The sequence below is a fragment of the Theobroma cacao genome, chromosome 10 (genome assembly GCF_000208745.1).
Source record: "Theobroma cacao cultivar B97-61/B2 chromosome 10, Criollo_cocoa_genome_V2, whole genome shotgun sequence".
Classification (NCBI taxonomy): domain Eukaryota; kingdom Viridiplantae; phylum Streptophyta; class Magnoliopsida; order Malvales; family Malvaceae; genus Theobroma; species Theobroma cacao.
Genome location: NC_030859.1, coordinates 6,952,573 through 6,960,320, shown reverse-complemented (window position 1 = coordinate 6,960,320; position 7,748 = coordinate 6,952,573). Strand labels below are relative to the sequence as shown.

Genomic DNA, 7,748 nt, shown 5'->3' with positions numbered 1-7,748 from the left:
GAGTCAAGCTACAGAGTCATTGAAGGAATCTGAAGAATTCAAGGAGATTTGGAGATCAAGAATACATTCCCTGGTTTTTTCTATCTTTTTGTTATTCTTTTATTCCCTTGGTTTTAATGTTTAAATTTTATTCAATAACGATGTGTGACTTGATGGGGAACTAAATTTTTAATCTAAAGATTATGATTGAACTCAATATGTAGTCTGAATTATTTATCTCTCTTTTACTTATGTTTGATAGATTTAAGTTGTTTATTTTATTCTGTTCTTAATGCTTCTAATTGCCTGATCACCAATTAGATTGAATTGGAAACCTTGGTTAAACCTTGAAGAAGGAGATTTAGGTAGACCTTGAATAAAATAGCGTAGGATCGAATACACTTAGTTGATTAGGTGATTTAATTTGCATATAGGGTAGACATACACCTATAAGCCATACATAGCAAAAATTAGAGCACAAACTTAATGAATCTATCAAACCCAGCTCTACAATATGTTTATTATGCCATTTTTACATAAGAATGCATGTTTGCTTACTTGGATACCTTGGAAATCGTTAAAGGACGACAATGTACCAAATGGTACAACTAAGTTGATTTAAGCCTTGAACTAGTCCAAATAGAGATTTTAAGATGAAATTGAGAATTTTAAAACCTCAGAATGACTTAAAATGGTAATTCGGAGTTCGAGGACCGATTTGGAGTCAAATTGGAATTTTCATGACTTAGGGTAAAATGGTCATTTTGCCATTGGAGGTTAAAAATTGGAATGTTGGATGAAATTTTTTACTAAGATTGATCATTTGGAGTATAATTTGAGTTTGAGAAGTGAAGAATTTTAATTTCGACATTTTTTGGAGCATAGGGGTAAAATAGTCATTTTGCTATCCAGGGGTAAAATTGTAATTTTACACCACTCAACACTTGTCCAACACATGGTTTTTACCTAATATTATCATGGATAATTGAGGAAATTTAAGTGGTGGAGAGAGATTGCTTAATGGCTAAGTATGACACATGGACCAATGGAATGGTGACATGTGTCAAAATCTCATGCATTCATTATTCTCCTTATAAATTAGCACAAAATCAGTCCATTTCTCTTCATTATGGCCTGCCATAGCAAGAACAAAGGGAGAAAAGAAAGAACAAGAACCCTAGGGTGAAAATTCAAGAGAAAAGTGTGAAAATTCAAGTAATCAAGCAATCAAAGGTAAAATTTTTTGATTTTGACTTGTGATCTACCTTTCCCATGCATTATTTTGCATTTTCCATGGTTGAATCACAAGATGTCATGAAGGATTCATGGCTGACCGAATTTAGAGAGAGAAGATTAGATGATTTATTTGGTTAGATTTTAAGATATTTTAGTGTTTTTAGTTAGTTAGCGATGTGTAGCATGAAAATCAAGCAAGAAAAATTCATTTTCACCCATCACCCATCATTGGCCGAATTCTCCATGTGGAATATTGAGGATGATTTTGATTTTATTTCAAGTGATTTGGTTAGGAATTTGCGATTTATGGTGTGAGAATCAAGTAGGAAAAATTATAGTGTTGATGCACCCACCATGGCCGAATTTTTCAAGAGAAAATGTGACGATGATTTTGCCATATTTCAAGTTATTTAATTTGTGTTTGATGATTTGGAGTATTGGGAAAGAAATGAAATTATTTTGAGTTGAATTGGACGTATTGGCCAATTAATCGAGTGATAGACAAAATTAGGCCAATACCCATTTAATTAGGGACCCAAATGAATTTGTGTAAAATACCATCTTTAGACGGTAATCTGAACAATTTGCATCCCATTTCATACATTAGTATAAAGCCTAAATTGGTTTTATAACAATTTAGCACAATGTAGTAGATGGCTTATTGTGCATTATGTCTAGGTGGTGAGCATTTTGGCAAAAGTAAAGAGATAGTACCCGAGAAATCAAGAATCGAAGTACTTGGAATTCGACTCCCGAAATAGTGAGTAACCTTACTATTGTCTTAATTATCTAAAGTATGTTTTATTCAATTTTTTGAATTTTATGAAAAATGAATTAAATGATTAATTTTTCGATTTTATAAACCAAATGTGATTTAATGAAATGATTTCATAAAATTGTTTTGAAATTGAATAATGGCTTTGAAAATAGAGTAATTGGAGACCATTTGATGTATTGTGAATTTATGGTTCTAATTGATTGGCTTACGACAATATTGGCATGAATGGTTGAATTAGTATTTGTGTTGAAATGTATAAACTGCTGTTTGCCTTGATAGGCTAGATAATGATAAAATTGCCATGTCATGCTGTTGAAATTTTATTGTATGGTGGGTTTAGCTTGCTACAGTGAGCTGGTTCTGTGGACCAGCCTATTAGAGGGGCACTGAACCTGGTCATATTCATACCTCAGTATGAGAGGCGTGGATGGATAACTCATGAGGTTAACACTTTAGAGTTCATTTCACGCCAAACCACCACGTGAAGGTGAACTCAGCCAATGCCAAGGAACGACTATGCTTGCAAAATAAAAACATGATTTATGCATACATAACTTTTTAACAGCCTTGGCGATCTCGGTTGGGATAGCCCTCGGTCAAGGTATCCCTGATAACTGAGTATGAGAATGATTTTGGCACGATCCAAAGTTTTAAGGAATTCATAAGCCATGTTGATTACTCTATTTATATGAATTGATTTTATTTAGTTGAAATGAGCTGAAAGGTGATGAATTACAGTATGTTAAACTATTTTATCTGTCTCCATTTACTCAGCTTTAGATATTTTAGATGATATTTGTTTACTCACTGAGATTATATAATCTCACCACCCTCCTTTCCACCCATTTCAGGCTCAGGATAGTTGGTAGATAGCTCACTTTGTTGAGGGCTACAGTTGGACTTGCATCCTCAAAAACTGTAAGTTTACCGCTTTTGATACTTTTGGTCATTCGTGGGCCGACGTGTCACTGTAAATTAAATTTTATACTTTGATTATCTGTATTACAGTACGTATGAATTTATTTAGCTTTTACATTACAAAAATTATTTACCGATAACTCTATAAATATTGTTTTATCAGAAAATAGAATATTTTATTGAATATTTTTATTATATTTAAATAGTTATAGTTTCATTTTAAATGAATGTTTTAGACATCTAAACTTATTTTTGATTATGAAATATGTGTTTTTCACTTGCATACTACATTTTTAGCTAGTTTCGAGATTTTTGAGAAAAAAATGACCAAAATGCCCCTGTGAGAAAAAAATTATTTTTCTATTGTTTTGATTTCGAAATAGTTTATAATCTCTCAAAACATGATATTTGACAACGGTTACTCACAAGGGAAATGAGAAACTGATATTAAAGCCTTGCAGGGTTTCGGTTGACATTTCAGGAAATGAGCGTCGATCAGGACACCGCGACGGTTGTCACGGGCTCGAGGGGAGTACCGGGTCGTGACACATTCGAGTCCCACCAGTACGATGGGAGGGCTCAGAGAAATATCTTTAATAAAGACTTATGCTCGTAATAGGTTTGCATTCACGAAAAATATTTTTTTCAAACACGAATGATTATTCCGAAGATGAGATTTATTCGTTAAACTTGCGAAGGTGAGTTTCTTGGATAATTCCCTAAGTGAGAAAATATCTCTGGATCCCATCAGTATGATAGGTGAATTCGAAAAATATTCTCAATAAAAGGTTTTCGTTTGGTATTATTTGATTTTTCTTTGCCATGCATTTCACGATTGCATTATGTGTACACCACACCTGTAAAACAAAATAAAATGTTTTGGTTTGTTAATAAAATAAAAGATAAAATAAATAAATGATAATTAGGGAAACATAAGAATAAAATTAATGGTTTAGGCTCTAATATGATAACATATGATTAAGTAGTATTGTTCATGGAACGGCGCATCACGGGGGTACTAATCCTTCCCTGTGCGTAACCGTGCTCCTAAATCCAACTCTAAAAAATCATAGACCAGTTTATCATTTTTTTGATGGACCTAAAATAAATTTAGGACCTCGTCGATTAGAATCAAGTCAATAGATGGTAAATCGCACCTAGAAATTGGTGGTGACTTTTTAGTTTCTCACGTCTATCAGTCAGGTTCCCAGACTCGCATGTTACGACAATACTGCTTGACTTTTAATGATGCTTTTAGTTTGTGTCATGTATTGACTTAACAAATCCTCCACAGTTGGCTTTATTTTTGAGATAAGCACTTTTGCTTGCTATTGGAATCCTAAAGGTGCATTTGATTTTCAAGTTAAGGATGATCGTTGATTATTGGCCCAAGAGAAGTTTGGATGGTTCCTCCACCTTAGGTTGTAAGTATTGGAGTAGGGGTTATTCTACTGTCTATTTCCCACAAATTGCATTATTTTTGTCAAACTTGGACGCTGATAGCTTGCATGGTTATCTCCACAATATTCACAAGCTATAAAAAGACTTTGGATGGAGTTAGTACCAAAGGATTCAAATATCTTAGTTAGAGTTGCTACCTATGTAGATAATGTTGGAAAAGCATCTACATCATGAATTCCAGCTACTCTCCTATACATCAATTGTTGTATTGGCCACTGGTAATTGTTTGTAGCCATCTTCTCCAACAAATTGTATGCCTTATCAATTGATTTAGCCAGTAAAACTCCTCTTACAATGGCATCAATGGTAGTCCAAACATGCCCACTCAAGTCATTGTAGAAAGTCTGCACCTAAGTCACTTTGGAAAACCATGATGAGGACAACACCGAAGTAATTCTTTATATCTTTCCCAAGCCTCGTACAACGATTTAGAATCTTGTTGCATGAATGATCAAATATCATTCTTCATTTTCGCTGTCTTAGTCGGAGGAAAGAACTTAGCAAGGAACTTTTGAGCAAGATCATCCCATGTTATTATTGATCCAATGGGGAGCGCATTCAGCCATGCTTTAGCTTTATCCTTCAATGAAAAAGGAAAAAGCCTCAAACGAATTGCATCATCTATGACATCATTGTGTTTAAACATATCACTAATCTTCGAGATGTTTGATATATGGCCATTTGGATCATCATTTGGTAGACCCCCAAACTAGACTGAAGTTTGAATCATGGTGACGATGGTTGGATTGATCTCGAAATTGTTTGCTTGGATAGTTGGCTTTCAAATGCTTGATGGAATCTTTTGCACCAATGGAACAGTGTAATCCCTTAAGCAACGATTTTCATCTACTATGTGCTCTTGGATCTGTTGTTCATCTTGTCGATCATCCATTGTATTTGTTTGAGTAGAACCTTGTTGATTTTCTAATTTAAGTCTATAGAATGTTCTCTTAATTTTTAGATCACAATGTATAATCTCCAAGCTTTGTTCACTTCTCATACAACAACTGAACACACCTACAGAACAAAGAAATTAAACTTAAATTAAGACTAATTTGTGGAATTTTAATATTAGCAAATAATAATGAAAACAAAATCCCTAGCAACAGTGTCAAAAACTTGTTGTCGAATTTTCACGGCTATCATAAACAAGTAATATAGTAGCAGTAGAGTATCGTTCCCACAGGAATTTGTTCCTAAATTTTACTAAGTAATAAAATCTTATAACAAATCAATCTTATTTAAGTAACTGAAATTTATAGAAAATTAATTAAAATAAAATTAAAATAAACATTAAATTAACTAATAGAAATTAAATATACTTGAGAAAGATAGTAGACTAAAAACTTAGAATTATGGGTTCATTCAACACTTTATCTGATGCTAACTTCTTTATTATTTATCTTCCTAGGTGGAATTACTAACCTAGGATCCAAGACTATGTACAAGTCTTCATCGAAATGCTTGCACAAATATCTAACTTAATTTGTTCACTATATGTCTATAGGAATCAATTAAATTAAGTTTATTGAGCAAATGTCCTAATTTGGCTCTACGTGGCTATTGGCCTATGTCAACTCGAATCGAGAATCAAATCATCTAAGTGACGTGAACATACACTATTTAAATCTTAGTTCAATCTAAAATCTATCTGTTGAGTTTCAATTGGATTCACAAATCAATTAATTATTGATAAGGCGATTAAAGTTATTTAGAATAGATTTGAATAAGCGAAACTATACCTATTCATGATAAATAAAAGATAAACTAATATTCAAACTATATGTTGAAATCCACCATAATCCTAGAAAAGTAGATTAGTTTATGATATCTACATAAAACAATATCCAAAGAAATTTACCCATGAATTTAAACCAAAAAAATAAGTACAACACAAAAGAGAGAAATAAACTAATGTTGAATCTTTATTGATCTCGAATCTCTCTCAATTGCTCATTGCTTGATTCCTAGCTCCAAATCTTCAGAAAAGCTATTGTTATTCTCTTCCTAAATCTTCTGAAAAAGTCCCTTCAATATGTGCAAGGTGCCCTAATTTCCAAATTATTATCAAACGTTTTATTTTTAGAAATTGGTGTGGCGCCATAGCCATGACTCCTTGGCCCGTGGCTTTATGGCTGTCATTAGTGGCGCCGTGGTGCTACTTCTTCAGCACCACGACACTCTGGCTTGGGGAGTTAGTGTGATGCACCTCTACTATCCAGTGCCATGGCCATGATCTTCCTAACGTTGCAACCCTAACTCCTTCAGCACTGCAACCGTGAGTAACTTAGAGTCGCAGCCTCTAATTAACATGTTGTGTAGAACTATGATTGTCCATTGTATTCCAACACAATTTTCACCTTGATAAAATCTGAACTAGAAGAAGTGGCAAACATAAAAGTTGTAGCTCGTTCTTTTAGCTTTCCAATGCATTAAGAATCTCATCAATTGGACTTTTGTAGCTCAAATTATCCTCGGAAAACCGTTGCATGTACGAATAAAGCCTATATCATACTTGTGCGATTTTAACTCAAATGCACCTTGTTCATCAAATATCCTACACAAAACCATGAGAGAAATTGACAATAACTCTTTTTAAAGAAAATTAAAGAAAAATAAAGTAAAATTAAAATAAAACAACTTAAATTAATTAGTCAACATGTAATCTAACTTAAAACTAGAAAAACACTTGAAATGTTAAAATTCAAACCTAAAACCTCAAAGATCTAGCTATTTAAGTCTCTAAAATGTGTAAAAATAACTCTATATAATAGAGTTATCAACCTCCTACAATATTTCTGAATCTTGTAAACATCTCATTAATTAATTCACCCTTTATCATCTTAAGGAGTTCATAATCATGAGTAAGCAATCCAATTTTGGATTCCTTAATTTGATTTGTGCCTTCATATGTCGTATCTAAGGTATCCCATATTTGCTTACCATTTTCACACATAGAGACTTTGTTAAACTCACTAGCACCTAATTCACAAAAAGAGACTGTTATAAGCTTTACAATTGATTTAAATTAATTTCTTATCTCTATCACTTGACTCCTTCCTAGACTTAATCACTAATTTCCCTTTTACTTCTTTATATGGAACATGGGGACTATCTAATTTAACATTCCACACATCTAGGTCCATAAATTGTATAAACTTTACATACGTTTCTTCCAATAAGGATAGCTAGTACCTACAAAGAGAGGTGGACTTTGAATTGATTGCTCTTCACCAAGCACAGTTGTCGTAACCCCAATTTTTAGTGATTTAAACTACTACAACGGACCACTCAAGGCTGTTAGACCTACAAAATTGAGCCCTCACTCTAATACAAACTATTAGTGTAGTATGCTCAATGCATTAAATACTAATAG

At 33.1% G+C, this 7,748-nt stretch overlaps 1 long non-coding RNA gene across 1 annotated transcript; it reads left to right on the top strand.

Moving 5' to 3' along the window:
- Positions 2,872-3,719, top strand: LOC108663741. The gene is made up of 2 exons (XR_001929752.1): positions 2,872-2,911; positions 3,373-3,719. It is a non-coding gene; the product is annotated as an uncharacterized LOC108663741 (long non-coding RNA).